Genomic DNA, 27,441 nt, shown 5'->3' with positions numbered 1-27,441 from the left:
GCAGTCACTGTGATCACTGATCCTGTGTGTCAGCCAGTGATGTGACATCACTGGCTGACACTGTCTCTGCCCCCTGTCCTGTAAAAAAAATAAAATATTAGTTCAAAAAATAAATAAAAAAAATTACAGTTACAAATAAAATATACTTAGATCATATATATTATATATATATGATCTAAGTATATATATATATATATATATATATACACATACACACATTTACACATACACGACGTGTATTTAAATATTAATATATATATATATATATATATTAATATCAAATTACACGTATACTGATACTGATTAAATATATATATAATTATTGTTATATATATATTTATATATAATATAAAAAAATATATATGTAAATACGTAAAAAAATAAAATTAAAAAAATATTTAAAAATAAATAATTAAAAAATATATAGATGTGTGTTATTTCGTTCTAACTGTATTGTGATAATAATATATATATATTTATATCAAAATACACGTAGAACAAAATAATATATATATCTATATACATAAATATATACGTATATATCACTATATATACCTATATATAAATAAAAATATTAAAAAAAAATTATATATATATATACGTATATATACACATATGTATATATATACATATATTAATTCTACACATATATTTATGTAATAATTTTACATAATTAGGTATCCTAATTAATTACAATTAGCGGGACCTGCCTGACAACCCATGCCGAAAGTATAGGGAATTTAATTTGCTAGCACTATATTTAACCCTATAACTTTCCAAGACACCATAAAACCTGTACATGGGGGGTACTGTTTTACTCGGGAGACTTTGCTGAACACAAATATTAGTGTTTCAAAACAGTAAAATGTATTACAACGATGATATCGCCAGTAAAAGTGACGTTTTCTGCATTTTTCACGCACAAACAGCACTTACACGGACGATATTATTGCTGCAATACTTTTTACTGTTTTGAAATACAAATATTTGTGTTGAGCGAAGTCTCCCGAGTACAACAGTACCCCACATGTACAGGTTTTATGGTGTTTTCAAAAGTTACAGCGTCAAATATAAGGCTTGTGTTTCAGTTTTTTCACATTAAAATTCGCCAGATTGCTTACGTTGCCTTTGTGACCCTATGGTAGCCCAAGAATGAAAATTACCCCTATGATGGCATACCATTTGCAATAGTAGACAACCCAAGGTATTGCAAATGGGGTTTGTCCAGACTTTTTTAGTAGCCACTTAGTCACAAACACTGGCCAAAATTGGCGTTTTTTGCATTTTTCACACACAAACAAATACTAACGCTAACTTTGGCCAGTGTTTGTGACCAAATGGCTACTAAAAAAGACTGGACATACCCCATTTGCAATACCTTGGGTTGTCTACTATTGCAAATGGTATGCCATTATGGGTGTAAATTTAATTCCTGGGCTACTATACAGTCTCAAAGGCAACGTAACCAATCTGGCGAATTTCAATTTCAAATGTAACACGCTATATTTGACCCTGTAACTTCCCAAAACACCATAAAACCTGTATATAGGGGGTACTGTTTTACACGTGAGACATCGCTGAATACAAATATGTGTATTGCATTGCAGTAAAAGCAAACAGTATTTTGACATCCACAGTTAAAATGTCACATAGAACTAAAAAAAAATAAAAAAATCTTTTTTTCTCCCATTTTTTTATATATTTTTTATATTAAATTATGTTCAATACCTAAATATTTAATGTTAAATGAAAGCCCTGTTTCCCCTGAATAAAATGATATATAATAAGGGGGGATGCATTTCATATGAAAGAGGTGAATTACGGTTGGACAGACATATAGCGCAAATGCCAGGTTTTGTTTACGTTTTGTTCTGTTCACAACTTGTACATTTGGCTGCGGTGTTAAGGGGTTAAAAAACAATAGTGATATACAATGTGAAGTGACAAAATATGAAAAAACAAAAGAAAGTATATACACTAAAGATAAGAAAACGTATTACTGGGAGTGATCCCAGGTGTACTCCACAGCCACCTAAGTAAATATGGTTATATATAGAAAAGTGGAACCCACCCAGAATACGTGAAATATAAAACAGAATAACCTGTTAGGTAGATATTCCGGTATATGTTTCTGTATAAATAAATCAAAAAGCTAACATAGCGTAAAAAATATATTAAAGTACTGGAAGTACTCCTGCAGTGTGTGAGGACGTCCAGCATCTTTTAGGTGACCAAAAGTCGCCTATCCACCCGGAAGTCCCTCTAGTGGCTGTCTGATAGACAGGCAATAGAGGAGGAGTTAACCTTAACAGATAATTATTGCAGTTTAAAAAAAATTGCAATAATTACATGCTCAGGGTTAAGGGTGATGGGAGTTTGCACCCAGACCACTTCAATGAGCTGAAGTGGACTGGGTGCCCACACTGTCCCTTTAACCCCTTAAGGACCAAACTTCTGAAATAAAAGGGAATCATGACATGTCACACATGTCATTTGTCCTTAAGGGGTTTAAGCTTAATAAGGTAGCTCTTATGATTTTAACAGGAGGTACCCAAATAGCAGATGCGAAGTCCCAAATAGGGATTAGAAAACTCATATTCAGGGGAAGCCAACATCAGGGGGAGGCAGCACAGGCAAACATGTTAAAGATCAAGGACACAATAGAAATCACTGACGTGCACGCACTATAACTAAGCACTGAGACATGTGGTTATATAGGGGACAATTCACCACCTCTTCCACTAACTTTTCTTTATCTTTATTATTCATTATGTCCCCTGTCCCTTTAAGAGGATGTCCTTTGCACCTATGATGTCATTGTGAGGCGGCGATTTTACGACATCATATGTGAAGCTGGCTAGGATTGAGGATTAACTGTGGGCCATGGGGAGATGGAAAAAACCATGGCACCACTGCTGTGCCCCCCTTCCTTGGTGGTGAGCATGCTGGAGGCTCCGTGGTGCACCAAAGTACGACTGTGGAGTGAGAAATGGTGAGTGAGCCCTAGGTAAGTGAGATAAAGTTTGTAACAGTGGTATTGGTGTAAAGTTCAAGCCCTTACAGTTTCATTGCTCAGTTCTCTGCTATTTAGAAGTTAAACCACTTTCTTTATACAGCCCCAGTCACACCTCCCTGCTTTTGACTTACACAGCTTACACATAGGCGTGCGCACGGGGTGTGCCGGGTGTGCCTGGGCACACCCTAATCCACGCGGCACGCCTGTGAGTCCTGCAGGTACTCTGCCGCCCCCAAATGCCCCCCTCCTCCTCCCCCTGTCATGGGGGGGGGGGCAAGAGGTGATGGACACCCCCCCCCCCCCCAGTCGGGCGTCTCTCTCCATACAACAAGCGGCGAGGGAGCTGTGTGTTCTCTGCTCCCTCTCGCCGCGCGCCGTTTGCTGATAACGGGAGCCGGAATATGACGTCATATTCCGGCTCCCAGCTACAGCAGACAGCCCGCGCGGCGAGAGGGAGCAGAGAGCACACAGCTCCCTCGCCGCTTGTTGTATGGAGAGAGACGCCCGACCCACTGGACCCCAGGGACAAGTCCACGCCAGCTCTCCAGGTAGGGAGGCTGGGTGGACAATTTTTAATTAAAAAAAATAATTTGTCAATGTGTGTGAGTGTCTGTGAATGTATGTATGTGTGAGTGTCTGTAAGAATGTTTGTATATGTGTGTCTGTGAGTGTATGTGTCTGTAATTGTGTGTGTCTGTGTGCCTGTAAGTGTGTGTATGTGTGTCTGTGAATGTGTATGTGTCTGTAAGTGTGTGTGTCTGTGTGCCTGTAAGTGTGTGTATGTGTGTCTGTGAATGTGTATGTGTCTGTAAGTGTGTGTGTCTGTGTGCCTGTAAGTGTGTGTGTATGTGTGTCTGTGAATGTGAATGTGTCTGTAAGTGTGTGTATATGTGTGCATCTGTAAGTGTGTGTGTGTCTGTGAATGTATGTGTGTGTGTGTGTATGTGTGTCTGTGAATGTATGTGTGTGTGTCTGAGTTTATGTGTCTGTAAGTGTGTGTGTATGTGTGTCTGTGAATGTATGTGTGTGCCTGTGAATGTATGTGTGTGTGTGTCTGAGTATGTGTGTGTGAGTGTATGTGTGTGTACGCGTGTATATATATATATATATATATATATATATATATATATATATATATATATATATATATACACACACACGAGTGTATATTTTTTCTTTTGGGGGGTGGGAATCTTGGGAGAGATCCCACACTTTAGTCCCCAGGACTTGACCCCTGCCGGCAGGGGAGATCTCCGGATCGCCCCTGTCGGCTCATGCAGAGTTGGCGGCTCTGCTCTTTGCCTCCATGGGCCGGCGGGGAGATCAAAGATCTACCTCACCAGCCCACAGCAGCATGGAGGGAGGCAGGAGAGGACCCGGGGAGCTCTAGACAGAAGCTCCGCCAGGTTCCTCTCGCGAGATCTGAGCGTTGCCACGGCAATGCTCAGATATCGCGAGAGTGAACTCTAGCCCCCCAGGCTAGAGTTCACTCTCCCTTGGACAGCAAGGATCCCCCCTCCCTAATAAGGTAAGAAGGGAGGGGGTTATTTACTAATCTGCCCTTACCTTCACAATCTCTCCAAACATACAGCACACACACACACACACAGCACCTACACACATACAGCACCCTAACACAAACAGCCCGCACACACACGCACCCTCACATACACAGCACACAAACAGCACCCACACACACAGCACACAAACAGCACCCTCACAAACACACACAGCACCCTCACACAAACAGCACACTCAGACACAGCACAATAACAGCACCCTCACAAACACACGACACAAACAGCACCCTCACACACACATATCACACAAACAGCACCCTCACACACACATATCACACAAACAGCACCCTCACACACAAAGCACACTAACAGGACCCTAACACACATACACAAATACCCTCACACACAGCACACTACCAGCACCCTCACACACAAACCGCACCCTCACCCACATAGCACACTACGAACACCCTGACACACACATCACACTAACAGCACCCTCACACACACACACACACAGCGCACCAGCAGCACACACACACAGCAGTATATGTATGTGTGTATATATGTATATGTATATATATATATATATACATATATATATATATATATATATATATATATATATACATGCGGCGTGTGTTTGTGCTTTAGGGTGCACACCCTAATGCAATAGGCTGCGCACGCCTATGAGCTTACACTTCCTGTAATGAGAGATCAAAGGTTTAAACTCCCTTTATTGCACATTGTATTTAATTTACAATGTCTTATATCCTGCTCTGCAAATGGACCTTGTAGGAGCCTGCTGTGTGTAATTAAGGTTATATTTACAGAGCAGGAAATGAAAAAATAGTGCTGCATTCCTGTTCTTGTCAGGGTTTAACTCCCGCAATCCTGCTACAAATTCAATCAAGCCTTTCATCATTTGCCCAGTGCTGAAACTCTGGTAAAAGACTTAATTTTATCTTAAGAAATTGTATTGCCTTATTTTCCGCTTCTATTTGGCATTGGAACTTTTTCATTATACATTTTTGCTTTATAATAAAGACCTTAAATTTAAAGACTGTGTCTGTCTAAATCTCATACTGAGCCCAATCACCCCAAACCCGTGACACCTGGGGAAGAAATGGCAACAGCATGCACTATGGGATGAAGGCACGCCATTGGATGCAAGATTATACTCTGTGTAATGTTCTGCTGAGAAACCTTGTATTCTGGCATTCATGTGGATGCAACTTGACAAGTTACACCTACCTTGAGATTGTTGCAGACCACATATATCTCTTCATGGAACTGGTTGTCTCTGATGGCAGTGGCCTTTTTCAGCGGGATAATGCACTTTGCCGCACTGCAAAATTGATTCAGGAATGATTTGAGGAATATGATGAAGAGTTTAAGGAGTTGCCTCAGCTTACGAATCACTTAAAACTAATTCTGATTTAGCATCTGGAGGATGTAGTGGAACAACAAATCCGATCTATGGAGGTCACACCTCAAGACTTGTAGGAATTGAAGGATCTGCTACTGATGTCTTGGTGCCCAATAACATAGGACATATTCAGAGGTCTTGCGGAGTCCTTGCCTCAGGGCAATAGAGCAGTTTTGACAGCACAAGGAGTACCAAAACAATATTAGGTAGGTGTTTTAATGTTGTGGCTGATCAGTGTATTTTTAATATTACACTTTATTTATAAAGTGCCAATATGTTCTGCAGCACTGTCAATGGGTACAATTGGTACAAGTAAAAAGAAAAAATGGTACAATACATCTACGATCTAAATACAGGCCTTATTTCCATGTGAAGTTACAATATAGGTGACTGATGACACCGGCTATATCCCACGTCTACGCTGACACAAGAATGGTAAAATACACAATACAATCAAAACTCCGATTAAGCTGTTCGCTCCACCTTGAGACTTGCCTCTGGTTCTCCAAACTCTAAAGTTTCACCCCTTTGAACCTTTGGATTCAATGACTTTCCATTTCCTCTCGTTAAAACTGCCATACTGGTGGCTTTGGCCTCAGGCAGAAGGGTCTCGGAACCCATGCTCTGTCGGTCAAGGAGCCTTTCATAGTCTTCCATAAGGACAGGGTCGTCCTTCGAACTATCCCAGAATTTCGGCCTAAGGTCATCTCCGCCTTTCATATTAATGAGGACATTGTTATCCCAGCTCTGCATACGGTTTCACAAGTAGATGGTGGTGACACAGATCTTTCCTCCTTGGTTTTGGTGAGATGCCTCAGAATCTACATTTACAGAACGGCCACTTGGCGTTCATCTCCAGGACTCTTTGTCCTTTTGTAACTGATGTAGAAAGGGCAGTCAGGCTCCTAAATCTACCATTAGCAGATGGATTGTATTAGCCATCATCCAAGCTTATCAGGACTCGAAAGCTCCAGTCCCACATGGACTCAAAGCTCATTCCACGAGATCCCTGTTACAAGGACTCTCTGCACTGTTACAAAATAACCCCCTTTCGTTAAAACCCATATTATGTCGGTATTCAGACCGTACAAACTCACTCCACGAACCGTTATAAATGTACGAACGATGGGCCACCCAACCCTTGGCGTGTGCCGCCACTTAACCCCAGTCACTTCTGAAAACCGACCACCCTACGAGCAGAGTGTGCCTCTCATTAACCGCACAAGGAGCTGTGGTCTGCGGTTAACCACCAACTAATTGACGGTCACAGGGGATCCACGTTCGTATACATTTCCAATGTTGAAGTTATGTATTTTTATGCTGTTTTCTAGGACACAATAAAGCATGGTCTTTTGGGCGCTTGGAGATAATTCGATTGTATAACCATTGGACTCATTATCTCCAAGCTGGGCGGGTATTAGTTTGAATGATGCATTGTATTATGATTGGTTGAATCTTTGTACTGTACCTGTATCCCATCAGGTCCATATGGGGCTGTCCCTGGACCTGGGTACTTGCATAAATTGCCATGCTTGTGTGCCATTAAAGCCAGTTTGTTTTACCCTCAACTCGCAGCCTTGACTCGTGTTGTAGGGATCCGGGAATCCTAGCTTTATTATAGCTAGTGGGATATTCTACATTTACAGATTTCTACCGATTAAAGCGCCGTTCGACTCTCCGACTTCGGGAACCAGGACAATCCCTTTCCTCCTCTTGGGCCTCCTCTGCCAAGGTCTCTCCTGAGCTGCTTTGTAGAGGTGCCACTTGGTTCTCTGCCAATACTTTCATCAGACATTACCAAGTAAATGTCAGAGCCGGTTATTTGGAAAAAATTGTGTCCTTTCTGTGTGAAACCCTTGATTCCTGAATTCTTGGTGTTTGTCACTTGGTTTGTGGTACCAATACACTTTGCATATGATATTTCGGAGTCCGTGGTTTCTTTATTCATTCTTCCCTCCCTTGGTTATTGCTTGGGTATTACCCATCGTTGTGCTGATATGGATATGGCCAGGAAAAAGGAAAATGTATCCATACTTACCGTAATTTCCTCTTCCTGATCAGATGCCATGGCAGCACAAAGGTCCCACCCTGGGATATTGCTAGTAACAAGACTAGTAAATGTACTTATACATTTATTTTAATTAGTTCCTGTCTAATTAGGGATAGGTAGGAGTTACCCATCGTTGTGCTGCCATGGCATATGACCAGGAAAAGAAAATTACAGTAAGTATGGATAATTTTTCCTTTATATTTTGCAAAAGTTATGCAACCAGTAGGTCATCTACCAGTATTAAAATTACTCTTAGGCTAAAACCCTGACTACAGTGGATAATGGAGGTACCCATCCAGCCCTTGCTTATTTAGAAGTGGTGAATAATATAGATCAGGTAGCACGGAAACCATTAACCTATGTCTGTGAGGGCAATTCTAAGGTTAAATTACTAACTCTTTACTTACATATCAGGAGAAGAGAGCAGTGGTTGATCCGCAGCTCTATTATTTTAACAAGCTAATAATTATCTTGGAAGGTTTTGCATTAGGAAACTTAAATTACAGAGTTTTAAATCAAGTGGTCCATTTCACCAAGGTAATAATATAGTGAATCAAGAGAAACTGCAGTGAGAACGGAATTCCTTTTTGCTTGATGAAATAATTATATCAGCTGTCTCTAAGGTTAAGGGTATAAATCCAATACTAACTTTAACGGATACACAAGTTTCAGACTCCAGTTTTGAAAATCAACATTTGGGTAAAGAGACTGTTACTGACGTGTTCACAAAGCAAATAGAGGATTATATATATTATATTTTCTCTGTTTCAGAATGTGTGACAAAGGAATAGTTTGCATTTATTTATGCAAACTTGAGAAATTATAAAATACAAGATTTGATTCTGGTGGTAACATAAAAGAACAAAATGGAAACATATATTATCGAGTATGTATTCTTCAAAATCAGAGTCAACTATAACCCTTATTTGATCGTAGACTGTAATTGTGAGCTCCCATTAGAAGGCACTCTGGACAGGGAAGCATGGTGCAGGTCCCATTCTGCACTCTAACATTTGTAATGATGTAAAGTTGCTTAGCAATTTAGTTACATAATACCACAACTTAAGGAAAGAAATTTAGCAATCTCTTTAGCAATCTCTTTTCTTCAAGTCTAAATGGATTACCTTTTCTCATTTTTATAGTCCTATTAAAGGACAGGTAACCATAGTGCTGCTTGTACTGACCATATACATATTTCTTTAATGTTATCTCTTCTGTGACACTTTTCTCTTCAAGTTCAACTTTTATTTTTATTTCATAACTAAAACCTTACATCATAAATGGTGTTCAATTCTGCACTTACTTTAATAATATCAATCTTTAACACAGTCAAATAATTTTAATTACTCTGCAGAAAAGCTACATTCTGCTCACACTAAATTAACTTGACTAGTTTTCTGTCATCTGTAAATATTGACAGATGACTTAAAGGTTTTATTCTAGGCCCCAATAATACTTGCATTTAATGCAATAATGACTTTGATGTGATAGTTTTTTTAAAATGTTTATTTTATTTGCAGAATGCTTCAGCACATGTCTACCTCTTCAGTTACACTCCATTAATTCAGAAAAATACTTCTTTATCAAGTGTATGTGCATAGCTAAGCCACTGACAGTGATGAATCTATACTACAAAACAACCTGCATTAGAAGGAGAGGGCACCCAGGGAGTAAGGATATCACTGCTTGTTTACAATTTTTCTGTCTGCATAGGGTATGAATTAAAAGCATATTAATGTAGCCAATATCTATTAAATGCATTTAAGTTGTATTGGTGCCCTAAGTCCCTTTAAGATGCCCATTGCAAGATAATTAATAAACAGTAGAAGTGGACCCAGAATAGAGCTCTGAAGGACTCATATTATCAACACCATAATCTACACTTTCAGTGACTGTAGAGGGTGAATACCACCTAGTTCTGTGGGTTGTTTACATGCATTATTTACTTGCTGTAACACTTTGCCTTCTATCATTCAAAAAAACAATTTTTGTAGCAGTAATTTGCATATTTAGAGCCATACTTCCTTCACTATACACAGAACAAAATTATGTACAATTTTCGGTTTCTTGCTCATCTTTCTTTAGTAATACATCGATCTCTAATTTCAGTGAACCAACACTTTCATTCTTGAGTTTAGTTTTTTTTTTGAATTTTCTACTTTAACACATCTAATTGCTTTTTTGCAAGAATGTTTGCCATCCTTATGCACCTAACTAATTTTACATAAATGTTTTATATGCTTTTGCTTTTTCTTAATTTTCTGATCATATTGCTTTGAATGTGTTATAGAAACTTAGAAACATAGAAACATAGAATGTGACGGCAGATAAAAACCATTCGGCCATTCTCGTCTGCCCAATTTTCTAAATACTTTCATTAGTCCCTGGCCTTATCTTATAATTAGGATAGCCTTATGCCTATCCCACGCATGTTTAAACTCCTTTACTGTATTAACCTCTACCACTTCAGCTGGACGGCAGGCATTCACTACCCTCTCAGTAAAGTAATTCTTCCTGGTATTATTTTTAAACCTTTGCCCCTTTAATTTAAGTATATGTCCTCTTGTTGTGGTAGTTTTTCTTCTCTTAAATATAATCTCATCCTTTACTGTGTTGATTTCCTTTGTGTATTTAAATGTTCCTATCATATCCTCCCAGTCTTGTCTTTCCTCCAAGTTATACATTTTAAGTTCCTCTAACCTTTCCTTGTAAGTTTTATTCTGCAATCCATGAACCAGTTTAGTATCCCTTCTCTGAACTCTCCCTAAAGTATCAATATCCTTTGGAAAATACAGTCTCCAGTACTGCGTATAATTCTCCAAGTGAGGTCTCACCAGTGTTTTGAACAATGGCATGAGCACTTCCCTCTTTCTACTGCTAGTACCTCTCCCTATACACCCAAGCATTCTTCTAGCATTTTCTGCTGCTCTATTACATTGTCTATAACAAGGTAACAAGCTAGAATGGCGCAATGTATTTTAAGTGACTAAAAATTATATATAATAAATAGTAGCAGCACCTTATAAGTGTAAAAGCTCATAAAACACTAAGATACAAATGATTCAAACATAAAGTGCGCTGTGCCTTTAAATAACTGTGCATTCACAAACTTGTGCAAAATACAACACTCATAAAAGTACTGAAGTGCAAAATGTGCTAAATAACCAATACTGTGACATATATCATATGCACTATTAATTACACAATATATTAAAGTGCAAAAATTTTTTGTGATTGATAAGTGCTAGTTTGTGAATCAATATGACTAATTAAACATACAAACCCAAATTTGATAAGGGTAACTTGGTTCTCCACATGTAAAAAAGAGACAAAAGATACAATAGTATAATACTGTTTGGTACTTATGACTATTTAGAAAATGTGATATACACTCACAAACACAGAGCAGGTAAAGAGACTGCTCAGGCTATCCTCGCTTATTCAGTGTTACACAGTGTCTACAGGGAGTGGACCTCTTGCAGAATCCAATAAGGTAAAAACGATTGGGCGGCCGTCTCAATATAAAATAAATTTATTGATAAAATATTCCGCAGACTTGTGCAGGCTGGATTAAGATCGCTCAGACTTCACTTCAAACAAATCAACAAACATCCGGATACCGGTATTCTGGATATCGTGAAAATTGTCCCACAGTCTCTCGAGCGTCCAAACCTCCTCACGTACTGCGTGCTAGCGTGATGACGCGTTTCGCCGTGTAGGCTTCCTCAGATCACGTGTTCCTGTGCCGACCATCCCATTTTAACAGCCTCATAAAGTGGGCGTGCTTCCATTTTCGACAAAGTCTAATGAGTCCATACAGGTGATTATTCAATCCGTATACCCAGACCTTTCTTACTTTTAAAGAGACATACTACCTTATTGGATTCTGCAAGAGGTCCACTCCCTGGAGACACTGTGTAACAGTGAATAAGCGAGGATAGCCTGAGCAGTCTCTTTACCTGCTCTGTGTTTGTGAGTGTATATCACATTTTCTAAATAGTCATAAGTACCAAACAGTATTATACTATTGTATCTTTTGTCTCTTTTTTACATGTGGAGAACCAAGTTACCCTTATCAAATTTGGGTTTGTATGTTTAATTAGTCATATTGATTCACAAACTAGCACTTATCAATCACAATTTTTTTTTGCACTTTAATATATTGTGTAATTAATAGTGCATATGATATATGTCACAGTATTGGTTATTTAGCACATTTTGCACTTCAGTACTTTTATGAGTGTTGTATTTTGCACAAGTTTGTGAATGCACAGTTATTTAAAGGCACAGCGCACTTTATGTTTGAATCTATTACATTGTCTGCCTACCTTTAAGTCATCAGAAATAATCACCCTAAATCCCTTTCCTCAGATGTTGAGGTTAGGACTCTATTAAATATTCTGTACTCTGCCCTTGGGTTTTTACATCCAAGATGCATTATATTGCACTTATCCACATTAAATGTCAGTTGCAAAAACTCTGACCATTTTACTAGTTTACCATAATCATTTGCCATTTGGCTTATCCCTTCAAATTCTGTTTGTATTCATTGCCTTATGGTATATGAGGCCTGTCTATAAAACCTCCAGCCATAGTTAATATAACAAGAACAGTTTGTGTGGCATCGATGTAACCTGGCATCCTAGAAGAGTGAACTGCAAAGTGCATGGGTGAACAATGACGACTTCACAGTACTAGTCAGTGGGGGCACTAGACGCCATTGAGTGAGCATGTGCACTGTGTGGCAATCACATTCAAAATGACTGAGCAAGACGAGCAATGAATCTGCATCAAAGTTTGCATTACTCTCTAACATTCCTCTATTGAAACTACTCAGTTGATTCCGAGGGTGTTCGTGAATGATGCAATTAGTTCAGCACAAATAAAAGTGTGGCACGAATTCTTCAAAAAACTAATTTTTGGCGTCCTTTTTCCCAAAACTAAAATCACTTTTGAAAGGGAAGAGATTTCAGTCCATTGATGATATTCAGGTAAATACGACAAGGCAGCTGGTGGCAATTCCAACAAAGATTTAAAAAAATAATAATTAATACAGTACAAACGACGCTGGGAGAACTGTGTGAGGCGTCATTGTCTTATGTACAATGTTTCTTATACCTTGTATCCTCTTCGATAAAATTCTATTTTTCATATAACATGGCTGGAAATATTCCAGACAGACTTTGTATACTGAAAAATGTACACCTCTAGGATATGTGTAGTTTTTGTTTATAGTAATATTCTCTTAATGCTTGTGTTTTATTCAGAGAAAGAGTTCATTGCAGTCTAACAGTTGTAACTCTTACCTTATCCTATTGCAATTGACCTTTATAAAATTATATTATGTTTTGGTGAAATCAATAAAAATAAAATTAAAAAAAATATTAGTTATTACCAGATCTAAACAAGCATATTTTTAGTTAAACCCTTTACTCTGACATGAAGGTGTTTAATAAACTCAATAACATATTAATGGATACAAATGCAGAAAGATAAGTCCTGCGCTCACTCCCATCACTGGGCGGCAGCAATGACTACAGTACACATCAACCCCAATATATAGTAAAAAACAAGCTACCTGTGCTCTCTCCTTAATCCTTATGTATTTTTAAACAAATGGAGGTTTTTTAGTTACATCCAATGGCCAGTGCTGCCGCCCAGTGATGGGAGTGAGCGCAGGACTTATCTTTCTGCATTTGTATCCATTTTTGGTATCACTCAGCCTTGTTAAAAATGCTGCCGCCCATCCCATGTGTTCCCTATTAAGGGTTAATAAAAATACATAGGGATTATGGAAAGAGTGCAGGTAACTTGTTTTTCTTCAATAACATTTTAACCCATCTAAAAATCTAGTACATGTTTTCCAATAAACGTTTGGGTAATTTCCAGTGATTAAAGTATTACACAAATGTGCATCTTTTTCAATGTGTGCAAACAGTGGATGTTTGTCCTCATCATTATCAATATTTTGGGATCTAGAGTAACCTTTTAATAATAAAAGTGCAGTGGTGCTCATTGTCTAATGACACTAATTGTGATAACAGGCACAGTTACAGGATATGTAGTCTGCGCTTCGTTAAAAATTACATATACTCTACGATTTGATATCAAAGTTTCACAACCTATCCCCATACCCCCTTATGTTTGCATGTTTATTCTTTTTTTAAAATAAATACAATATTTTATTACTATAAATAAACATAAACTATTAAAAATATAGCACTAATTATAATGATGACAAAAAAAATATTTACAAACTGAAAACTGTAATAACTGAATTGTCAGTGTTAACTGTTCAATCAGTGAAAGAAAACATGATTGGTCAGTTCCTGTAGAACTGATTTTATTATTGTGATAAAAATGCATTGCCAACAAGGTGCCACAGGTAAAAATAAAAATAATAGCTATAGCTAGTCATCTGGAAACTTACTGACTACTCACATACTGACTGTCCCTTTCCAATAAACAACTCATATCAGACTCTAAAACTTGCAGTTTTAAGTGTATTCATTTTTTCTATTTTTCCATCTTCTTTTTATGTTATTCACTCATGATATTAAAATACTAAAAGTAATGAGAATTATTATATAATTGTAATAATAATTCCAAGAAACATTGTGAAGGCAAATTATTACACAGATCACTGAAAATAAAATGTGTCAATGCTATTAGTTATTATTAATGGAACATAGATTTGATAACTATTATTAACATTAATTTTCTTTTATAAATATTAATTGCTGCATAAATTACACTGGCTTACTTGAACAAGAGTATCGTATTGTAAAACTAACCAAGTAGAATAACATTTACAGGTTGCTAAAAGTAGGTTATGAAATTCATTTATTCAGAGTAGATAGAACAGTTTTCATTATAAAAAATGTTTGTTCTTTTTTTCTTTGCTCTTAATACTAATGAGTCAGATGCTAGAATGGGTAAAGAGGAGAAATGATATGCAGAAGGTAAATCCAGATTAATATTGCATGTAAATAGTACAAGTAAGAAAATCTGAGTACAGTATTTCACTAGTTGGATGGGCAGAACTTTTAAAAGTTTACACTGTAATTTTGACTGATTATTAAAAAAAAATATTTTTCGTTTTAAATAATTTTGTGAGTTAAATATAACAATATAAGGTTTTACAAAAAGAAAAAGCAATATTTACAAAATATGGACAATGTGATCTGGTTCACATGGATCAATGATAGTTTATGAACATTATGATAAAATAGATGGTTTGCATGTAGAACCTCAGCGATCACTCACAAAGAAATAGGGGACATAGGTTTATAGTTTGAATCAGAAAAGCAGAAGAAAAGTGAATAAAAGGAAAACATATAGTAACAAATAAAAAAATTCCATATTTGCCACATCTTATTTGTGGTGGCTATAGTGTCTTTAATTTAGAGGTAAGATATTCCTGGATAAATTGCATTCTACATTTCCTAGAAATTGCTCAAAAATGGGCACCAGTGCATTCCAATTTGTAGTTGTATAAATTCAAGTACCTGTAAGATTATATGGAGTAAGGTTTACTGTTCAAAATTGTCGCCTTTTTGTCACAGTCAAGATTTATGTGGAAAACATTCACTAGTGGCAACCTTTAGTCTTGAATCTACATCAATTTAACTGTTTTGGGGGTCTGGGGTTAATTTAGTGCCATTTGCACACAAAAAAAAAAATCTTCAGCTTCATCAGTTTCTCCAGGCTTGTAGTCCATCTTCAGTATTGTTATTTTTATTCCTCAACAGAAATCCCTTGGCTGCATACAGACACAGCCTCATCAATTCCTTGTACTTGGATGCATCATTTTGAAAACATCATTATATTCACCAGGACACACTTGCTTTAGTTTGAATCAAATCAAGCCTAGATGATTCATGCTTAGCACTTTTTTATGTTTTAATATTGGTATGGACATCAAATATGAGCAACATTTTTAATGCTATTTTTGCTTTTGTGGTTTTAACTCTCTAAGTTATAGACTCTATAGAGTTTCATCACTTAGCAAATATTCTCTGGATAAGTGACAGTTTTAAGCACTAAAAGGGTTAATCTCAAACAAAGGAATTGCCCATGTAGTCCTGGAAGTTGATGGTACACTGTTCTAACAAAGGAGTTACTATTGAAGCCTGTGAAACTGCCAGTTTAACGGTTCCTGAGATGCATGTCTCAGGCTGGGAATGGGTGGAGTATAGGAGGAGAATTGGTAGAGAATATGCAATTTAATCATTTTGTCTTTTTCAGTAATAGTAGTCTTTGTCTATCACCACCCCTCCGCAGGGGTGGAACACTGTCAATCACTTGAAAGCATAACTGATTGACTATGACGCTGTTGCCTAAAATGTCTTGGTACTGGTGACTTGCTTATTGCAGGGCTGCCCTTATACCTGTCTACCAAGACCTGTTAAGGAGCACGTAGGAGAGCTTAGTAATGGAGAGAGATCACAAGAGAGGGACATTGCACCCAGATCACTTCAATGAGATAAAGTGGTTTCGGGGCCTATAGTTTTCCTTTAAGGAGTTAAGTGCAGAAATAAGCTAACCTGTGTTTTCAATCATTCAGCGTAACATCTTAATTAAGGGATAAAATTCAGGAATTATTTTGAAAGAATATTGTTATTAGCAATAATCAGTATGTGTCACGTATGTTTCGTATCCATGTGGCAAAAACTGAGATTATTACCTTCCGAAGATCGAGGGGAGTGCCGCTCGGTGGTCTTCTGCCATGATGCCTGGTTTGTGCGGCATGTCGTGCATGCCGGCCTCTGCAGACCCATGCAATTATATAGCCCCACATCTGTCCACCGTAAAGACGACGTTGATGTGCATGTGACGTCACGCAAAAGACGCACACGCACAATTTGGGGTCAAGGGCTAGGTACAGCAAATTGGATCTGCAAGTGGGTTATTAAAACTCACTTACTCCTTAGCTAATTGCCCTGTCGTGCTTACCCTTAGATGGTTATCCAAGAGTGTGTTCCTGATTGTGCTTTTCTGTTTTTTGACTTTGGCTTTGTTTTGACTTCCCTGATTTCTGGTACCCTTAACGTTTGGCTTTTCCTTATCGCTATGTCTCGTTCTGTGTCCCTGACCTTGGCTAGTTTTCTGACTATTCTCTGATACGTTAAGTCTGGCCATTCTAAGGCCCTTAAGATGTTACCCTTAGTTCTAGGGTGTGATACTATCCTGTGTGCTGGAATAATACAATACTGACATTAAGAAAGGGCCATAGATCCTGCAGATATGTGTCAGCACATAGTAGCTTGTGAGAGACAGCTAGAGGAGAATGATTACATATGGATCAATTTGCCAAAGTTTTCAATACGCTACTAATACATATGCCTCCTTTTCAGCCTGCGGTCCCTTCGGCAGGTACACCTCCACCTACTGTACATGCACCTATCTTATATAGGGCACTTACTATCACCCTATCTTCACCCACGCATTTGGAAGGTACTATTCATGAATGTCTGGGATTTCTTAATCAAAATGATTACCATTTTGAAGTCTCACCTGGGTCTTTCCCCACAGATAGAGTTAAAATTGGGTACTTAATGAACCAACTATAAGGTAAAGCCTAAGCATGGGCCAATCCATTATGGGAGAGTAATAAGACTTTTGCCCATAATTACCAGGAATTCCTTGCAGAATTCAAGTTAACGTTTGAACTATTGGGAAGGGAGAGCAACACCTCCACTGCCCCAATGCGTATCAAGCAAAGGAACCAGCCTGTCTCAGAGTATGCCATCAAATTCTGCACCCTGACTTCTGAGGAAGACTGGACCAATAATGGAGTAATCACCGCATTCTCAGAGGGATTATCCGAAGCTATCCTTGATGAGATTGCAGCCAAAGAACTACCAGGGAGATTAAATGAACAAATCACTTATGTGATGCATATAGGTAATCGACTTGGGAACAGGCAGATAACTAGAAAGAGAACCAGACGTGTGAATATGTCATTGGTGCCTCACTGCTCTAGTCCTGTTGTTTCTGGCCCTCCTGTGCAGTCTGAAACTGAACCTATGCAGTTAGGGGTTATGAGACTGTCAGACGCAGAAAGACAGTTTAGGAGAAACTGTGGCAAAAAAGGACATATGAGAAATGCTTGTTCCATACATCCGGAAAACTTGCGCACCTAAGAACCATAAGGAGACCGGTCTTAGGTGTGATGGATATGTCTCCTAGTACTACCCAAAGGAGATTTCTCCTTAATTTTACTGCTCTATGCAACAAGAAAAGTTTTTCATGAAAAGCCCTGATGGACTCAGGTGCTGCAGGAAACTTTATCGACAATTTGTCAGTAAACACCTCCTACCCATCAAGGAGAGATCATCACCCCTGGCCGTCGAGCATTGATGGGAGACCTCTCTCACAACATCTAATTATCCACAAAACTATGCCTATTACTGTTACTATAGGAGCATTACATAAATAAATAATTTTATTTCAGATAATTGATTCCCCTTCTTGTCCCATTATACTAGGATTCCCATGGTTTGTTAAGCATAATGCTCATATTGACTGGGCTAAGGGAAAATACTGGAATCGGGTAAAAAATGTAGTGAGAGGTGTATGTTACCCATTACTAAAAGAGTAGGCATTGTTACTCTACCTACTACTATGCATCAGCCTATCACAATTCCTGTGCAGTACTGGGAGGTTAAAGAAGTGTTTAGTAAAATTTCACACCAATACGCATTCTTGTGGCTTCTTTTCTAGAAAGTTGTCACCAGTGGAGGATAACTATGATATTGGTAACAGAGAATTGTTGGCCATTATACGAGCTCTGAAAGAATGGCAACATGTTTTGGAAGGTTCCAAGGATCCCCCCCTGATCATAACTGATCACAAAAAAGGGGAATGCCGCTAGGCGGTCTTCTGCCATGATGCCTGGTTTGTGCAGCATGTCGGTGCATGCCGGCAGCTGCGGACCCACGCTAGAGGGTTATTTAAACTCACTTATTCCTTAGCTCATTGCCCTATCTTGGTTTCCCTTAGATGGTTATCTGATAGTGTGTTCCCGATCATGTTTTTCTGGTTTTTGACTTTTACTTCATTTTGATATCCCTGATTTCTTGTAACCTTGACTTTAGGCTTTTCCTTATCGCTGTGTATCGTTCTGTGTCCCTGACCTCAGGTAGTTTTCTGACTATTCTTGGGAATGTTAAGTCCGGCCATTCTAAGGTCTGGTAAGACGTTACCCTTAGTTCTAGGGTGTGATACTATTCTGTGTGCTGGATCAATATAATCCTGACAAATAGCTCAAAAAGATGTTGCAGTTTAGCCTTTGGACATTACATATGTTCCCATATATGAAATACATATGTTCCCGTGTATGAAAGTACAGTTTATCACAAACTGTAAAACAACTAAAACTTGACCATGTGTGTCCTTAACATAGCTCTATAGTATCTAGCAGATACCATTTATCAGATGCAATTCCCCCCAATTCTGCTTTCTCCAGGTTTACATGGAAATATTCACCCCATGTGGTCAAAGTCTGGACATATTTATTTTTCCTCCTCAGGCTGTACACTTACTAATTTACATTGTAGCAGAGTGTCATTTCTTCAGTGTTGTCACAAGAAAAGATATTCTAAAATATTTACTAAAAAGGGGGGTGTACTCACTTTTGAGAGATACTGTATACACCGTATGCATATTTGTTACATTACCATAACATTACCAATACCATATCACTCTATCATTGCAGCGGTATTGCCATTTTGGATGAACACACATACACAAAGACACAAGCACATGCATGCATATATACACTTTGTTACATGTTAATATATACACTGGATACAAACAAACAAACACACTGATGTACACAGACACACAATGACATATAGACACACACACACACATAGATTGACAGATATAGTCACACTATCACAGTTTGTGTCTGTCATTGTGTAGCGTTTATGTGCCTGAGAGTGTGTGTCTGGCAGAGAGCATCCTTGTGCTTCTGTGAGTGTATATCTGTATGTGTGTGTATCCATGACATTGCCTTAAATGCATATCTGTGTGTCTGTGTATCTCTGTATCTGGGAATGGATGTGTGGGAGATAATTTCTCATATAAATAGTATTGGTGGATTTTTTCTATCAATTGCTTAATCATAGAGCAGTTTGCTTTCTTCCATGATAAAGTTATCAGATTGTGGGCTGCTAGGATAGTGGCAACCACTATCTGTTTGTAGGCATGTGTCGGCAGGTCAGTAAATCTAAGAAACAGGCATGAAGCTGGTGACAGTTATATTAGTTAATTTCAGACTTCAAAAAATGAGCGGACAGCTGGGAGTATAATAGAGCAGCTTTCTATGAGCTGCTATACATGAATAACACCCTTTAGAGCTGTAGGGGAAGCAGTCCACTCATGGCAAGTCAGTGCTTGGCTATGGAGAATGCTTTTCAGTTGTAGATTGGGGAAAATAAATGAGTTGGGTAGTGTGAATTTAGTTTGCAGTATTGGGAATGATAGTAGTTTGTTGGTTTCATATAGGTCTCCAATATGTTTAACCCCCGATCGGCTCCATTGTTTCAACAAGAGCCAGGGTGAAATCCTTGAGCCTTCAATGCAGTTATGGGTGATGTGCTTTGGTATTTGCAGTAGGACCCCTGTGTGACACACAGGTGGTCCCATATATGTAATGTTGCCAGAGTAAGAGGGGACAAACGTGTTTAGGGCCGAGCTCCTTGGGTGCCCAGAGGATGTCCACCAGACTGCCTCCAGGATCCCTACTGCAGGGTGTCTCTTGGTGCATGGAGCTTTACTGCTGCTTCCAGTGAGGCTGCTTTGTAGTATAATTGGAGGTTTGGGAGACCCAGGCCACCTTTAGACGATGTCCCATACGAATTGTGACAGGGCCATTTGGAGGTTTTTGCATATGGAGGAAGGAATAGAGATTGGCAGCATGCTGAAGAAATATAATATCTTACGAAGAATCATCATTTTCACTGCATTGATTTTACCAAGCCAAGTGAGAGGGACATGTTTCCATTTCTGGAATTCCGTTTTACACATCTGAAGTAAAGTGGTATAATTAAATTTGATCAAGTCTCGAAAAGAGGTGGTTATTTTAACCCCCAAGTAGGTGATATGCGTATGTCACCAGTCAAATGTGTATGTGGTGGTTACGTTTTGTAGGGTTGATGGTGGTAGGTTAATGAGTAGGGCCTGTGTTTTCATTCTGTTCAGCTGATAGTATGAAATGGCGCTATAATCTCAAAGTATCAAAATGACATAAGTTAATGTTACTTCCGAATTCTTAAGTGACATCAGGATATTGTCTGCAAACATAGAAAGTATGCTCTCCATGTCTTGTATCCTTATGCCCAAGATGTGTGGGTGAGTTTGAATTAAGTATGCCAGTGGCTCTAATGAGAGTATGAAGAGGAGCTGAGAAAGTGGGCAGCCTTGGTGGGTGTCATTAGAGATTCTAAAGGGTTTAGATAGGAATCACAATTGGTGACCTGTGCAGATGGGTCCACATATAAAGCCATTATTCCTTTTAGGAAGGTGGTGGGAAACCCAAATTTGAGAAGTACCTGCTCCGCGTACTTCCAATTCAATCGGTCAAACGTCTTTTCCGCATCATGTGCCAATAAGAGAATAGGCATTTGTGTGGAGTTTATATGGGTTATCAGGATTTTTCTGGTATTGTCAGACCCTTGTTGGGTTTTCACAAAGCCTGATTGGCGGTTGTGAATAAGTCTGGTTAATATTGTGGACAGTCTGTTGGCTATTACTTTCATGTTTAATTTGGTATCACTTTTGAGGAGGGAGATTGGTCGAAAGCTTTGACATTTGGTGGTGGGAGGTTTATCTGGTTTGGGAAGAGTGTATATGTGCGCTCGGAGCATCTCTGTGGGCAGTGTCCCTTTTTGATAACTAGTATTGAATAAGATTGTGAGATGAGAGGTTAATACATCAGTAAATGTCTGGAAGTATAGATTTGTGAAGCCATCGGGTGATTTGTGGGAAGGTAGCTGATGTATAGAATCAAACAGTTGTGAGAGGCAGGCAACCTCCTCTGGGGTTAGTCCAGGAAGAGTATCAGAGTTTAAGAAGTGTTGTATTTTGTCAGTGGAGGGGTCTGTAATGCTAGGGTCATCTTTGAGGTTAAACACAGAGCTGTCGTATTCTGTAAATGTTTTTACTTTAGCTTGTGGGTTTAGGATTTTACTCTGATTATCTGCTCATAAGTAAGCTATTTTGAAGGACCATGATCAGGCTAGTCTGGATGCCTGCACAGCTCCTACTCTGTTGCCATGGACAAAGAACTTGTGTTGAATGTGTGTTGTCTTAGCTAGTTCCATTTCTCTGAGTTGGCTTTATAAATTGTATAACTGTTCCTGTAGGGTTGGGGATGGATTTGTTTTGTTGGCATGTGTCAAGTCTGTGAAGTCTTTAAAAAATTTAATGTATGCAGCGGTCTGTTTATGTTTTAAAAACAATATGGCAAAGCAGAGAACACCAGGGTAAACCATTGAGTAGGTAAACAATAATACAACAATGAGTAACCCAAAATGTAATTAAAACGTCACTTTTAATATATAAATTAAAATATTCCTATGGAGTAAATATCCTAATCAAAAGGTAAAAAGATCATAGACTATAGATTAACCCATAGAGGATAGTATTATTTCTTATTCAAATTGTGCCTGGTTATATGACAGTCATATCCCTTACAACATATAAATTATTTGCAAGATAACAGTTATGCTCATGTATGCCTGGGTTCGGGTACAGATGTCAGTGTTCAGGCCTAAGTAGGCCTCCATATATGAGGAATAGGTTCCTGTTTAAGTAGAGACTCTAGTCCATTCCTTGGTGACTTTTGTGGGTGGACGCTGTTTCTGTTGAGGGTCCACCAGTTGTTTCGGTGCAGTGACACTCATGTTCCACTCCATCCATAGCTTGACTCCTTCTTATGGTGCTACGATATGAAGGTTCCTGCTTTTTCTTCTGACTATGAGCCGTGCTGGGAAGCCCCACTTGTATTGCAAGCCCACTTCTCTCAGTGTCAACTTTATCGTGAAAAAGTTCTTGCGTTTCAGGAGGGTATCAGAGGATGAAGAATAACTTTACTTCTGAAAATTTAATTGGGAGCTCTCCTTGATTTCCGAATGCCTGCATGATGAGGTTTGCCTTCGGGGAGTAATAGTGCAGCTGCGTTATAATCTTGCATGGTGTGCATGGAGGTAAGTGCTTGGGCCGTGGCAGGCAGTGGATCTTGTCCAGACGGAGGTCTTGTATTGATATGTCTGGAGCCAAGGCCTGGAACAGCGCTGTGGTATAAGTGTCCAGCTCTTGCGGTTTTACATCTTCAGAAATACTGCGCAGACGGGTGTTGTTGCATCTATCGCAATCTTTGTGGTCCGCCACTTTTGCTATCAAGAAAGATAGACATGTCTCAACACTTTCGTAGGCCTCTATGATCTCTTCGGCCTTGGTCTTGAGTTGTGCAGGGCATTCTCCAATCTCTTTGATGTCAGCTTTCACGTTTTGGGCTAGTTTGGCAAATTGTAAAGAGACTTGTAAAAAGACATGAAAATCAAGGGAATGATGACAGGAAATTAACCCTAACCCTACCCCTAACCTTACTCCTAACCATAGCCCTAACCCTACCCCTAACCCCTACCACAACCTTCCTCTAACCCTACCCATAAGCCTATCACTAAGGTAGGGGCAGGATTAGGAAAATAACATAGATAGTATGGTGAGAGCAAACTACAATAGACAAGTAAAAATAGATATAAAATTGCCCACTCACGTGGTGCTGAGCCGTTAAAAATGGCTCAGACTATAGGCACCTTGTAAAATATTCCTGGAGACCGCAATGCTAAGAAGGCAGGTTAGGTAGTTCACTGTAAGAATTTCCCTTGTATCGTTGGATAAAAGCCAAGTCGGAAAATGCAGGAACAAAAAGACTTTATTTGCATAAAATAGCATAAAATAGAATCTCACAAATATATTGCACTTATGCGTTTCAACCGTTATGGTCTTTATCAAAGTGCTATAGTGTTAAACAAACTTTACATTTAAATATCTTCAAAAAAGGCGCACTGTAGTTTCTTCGCCGGTTTATCTTTAGAGGAGCCAGAAATTTCAGGCAGATTTTAACAAATAGTTTTTTAGATAAAGAAAAAAAGGAAAATAATAATTTTTTAGGAGGGCAAGTAGGTTTTTATTACTGTGGTGACTGCACTGGATGTAGATTAAAAAGAACTACAAGTAAAAGTATAAAGATTTTTTCTTCAAATAAAAATCCAGAAGAAGAATATAAAATACATTCATTAGGGGGCGGGGCCTGACCGCTGAGCAGACTGGTCGCACTGAACAGGAGCTCCGTGAGAAAGCCCTGCAAACAAGCGACTGTTAACCACAAACTCACGGTGAACCTCATAAACAGGAACAGCAGACCAACGGTGACACCCGGGGACTTACCTGACCGGTTCATCAGACTCAAAGTGGCACTCTGAAGCAGAATCACATCTGCGGCCTACCAGCGTGCGCTGGTGTGGGAGAGGCGGCCGACCTCCCCACCAGCGGACCAGCGGGAAGACACTGCAACGCTACAGATCCCGATTACCCCCCCTGCCGGTGAGGGATATCCCGGCACACGCAACCGACCAAACGACGAACACATTACTAAACCCCACATGGGGATGAATAAGCCTACGACACAACGAGACCTACTGGGCCCAAACAAAATGGCGGCGTGGACGCAGCACAGGCCCAGGCCCACATTAATTGAACCGCCCAAGCACGCACTGGAATACATCAACCGTCTCAGCACCTACCTGTGGGCAAGATTCAAGACCCAGAGACAGGTATACCACGCAGCTATGAGAGAGGTGACGGCATGGCTTAGACCGGCCACCCGGCGGAGTCTGCAAGGGACCCCACACCGTGCCCCAAGAGCGCCCTCCAGAATGAAGCGGAGCCGAAACTCTAAAGGGCGGGCTCAAGCAACGGGTCTCCCACACGAAGCAACAGAAGATTTCAACCAACGCAACAAGAACCAACTTGCCCAGCACTCAGTGGCCCCAACGACAAACAACCAACACTTAGCAGCGGTACAGCCACACACTCCTGCAGAAAGCAGCCCGCAACAGGATCTCACCGGCGGAGGACGAGTCCGCACTCACAAGCCGCCCGATCAAATGGCATATCCCTGGTGGCAACGCTCACGAGCACCAGAAATACTGAGAAGCCCGGGTCCGGTTAAGAGACTTTGCTACTTGTCCGTGGAGGAGTTGCAGGAGCATGCAGGCAAGCAAAGATGGCGGCGACACCGTATTCTGAAAGGTGGACTTACGAGATCTGGGGCTAGCAGCCTGCCATCCTTAGGTATCGGCTAGGCAAGCCTAAGCGCTGGACTATTCAATGCATAGTATGTTAGCCTTAGCCTTAGCATTAATAGATACCCTGCTATTAGAACACATCACTATATGCCAGACAAGTTTCAAAGCGTTATTGTTCTATTTTTTTTTTCTTTTGTTTTCTTATTGTATTTTAATTTAAAGCGTATTTTAAGCAAGCGTCTTTTAAGCTTACTTAGGCAATATTATGCATATTATACTAGGATGTAACGGTTAGGGGCAATTACATATGGTAATAGTACAGTTGATTTACAAAATATAATCTGTGCCCGTCATGAAAACTGACCCATATTGTAACACACGCGCCAGAATTTCCGCTAGGTTACTCCTTAACGCGTGCTGTGATGCCTTAATCAGCAATAGCCATACTTGGAGAGTGCATGAAAACCCTCCCCTCTAGGAGTATATGTACAATGCATGAGAAATGCTTACGGTTAGCCAGTCTAACGCCATGTTGTGTGCATTTTAGTCATATGCTCGCTCTCACTACAGACGCTATTATACGATGTGATACACTAATGGTCAAGCAGCCTACTCTGATACCCAGTCAGGACTATGGTGCCTCCTAGGCAAACTAACTACGTGCTCTGAGACAGCCGTAAAAGCTTAGTTTCAGCACCCCACTTTGCACTTATCCTGCCATGGTCTGAATTGATGCTTAGCTCAGCCTGATATTATGTGCATCCAACATGGGGTCCACATGACCTACACTTGCCTAAGCCAAGAAGACGGCTCCACAGGACACTTAACCGCACCTTACACATAGCCTGGACTACTGACACAACTCACTTACACCACACTCCCCCCACATGAACATTGAACACTTTAACGTTACTCTGGAAACTCATTTACTTTAAAAAACTGTTCAGTTAATCTTGTTTTATGTATCCTAATGTAAAAACGTGCATTTACCCTTGCCACTGTTCGCCTTGTATAAAACGTGTACGCTGTTGTGGCGTTTAATCTTGTAATGTACTCACCTGCACGACAAAAATAAAGAATTTAAAAAAAAAAATAAAAAAAAATACATTCATTAATCACGTGCAATACAACTAATGTAACATACCTTTTAACTTGTCCATGTGGCTACCAATATGTGGGCAAAACGATAAGAAAACTGAAAGTTAGAATAGGAGAACATAATAATATAAAGAAAAATGTATTAACCACAGTGTTTCAAAGCATTTTTTAGAGTATAAAAATGGTAATCCAGAAGGCCTTCAGTTTATAGGTATAGAAAAAATTAAAGTACATTGGAGAGAGGGTTGTAAAGATAATATTTTAAGCAGAGCAGAAATTAGGTGGATGTTTAACCTTGAGGACCAAACTTCTGGAATAAAAGGGAATCATGACATGTCACACATGTCATGTGTCCTTAAGGGGTTAAACTCAATACCCTGCCTCCTAAAGGCCTTAATGTAGATTTTGAAATTACCTCTTTTCTATGATATATATTTTTAGTGTTTTTTTTTACATGTTTTTATGGCTATTATTGTCTATTTATTATCTGTTTTAATCATGTATATATCTCTTTTCTTCCCCTTTTCCCTTTTTTATACACGGAGTGCAGAATTATTAGGCAAGTTGTATTTTTGAGGATTCATTTTATTATTGAACAACAACCATGTTCTCAATAAATCCAAAAAACTCATTAATATCAAAGCTGAATATTTTTGGAAGTAGTTTTTAGTTTGTTTTTAGTTTTAGCTATTTTAGGGGGATATCTGTGTGTGCAGGTGACTATTACTGTGCATAATTATTAGGCAACTTAACAAAAAACAAATATATACCCATTTAAATTATTTATTTTTACCAGTGAAACCAATATAACATCTCAACATTCACAAATATACATTTCTGACATTCAAAAACATAACAAAAACAAATCAGTGACCAATATAGCCACCTTTCTTTGCAAGGACACTCAAACGCCTGCCATCCATGTATTCTGTCAGTGTTTTGATCTGTTCACCATCAACATTGCGTGCAGAAGCAACCACAGCCTCCCAGACACTGTTCAGAGAGGT

This window comes from Pelobates fuscus, chromosome 4 (genome assembly GCF_036172605.1).
Source record: "Pelobates fuscus isolate aPelFus1 chromosome 4, aPelFus1.pri, whole genome shotgun sequence".
Lineage (NCBI taxonomy): Eukaryota > Metazoa > Chordata > Amphibia > Anura > Pelobatidae > Pelobates > Pelobates fuscus.
Note: the sequence above shows the minus strand (reverse complement) of the source record.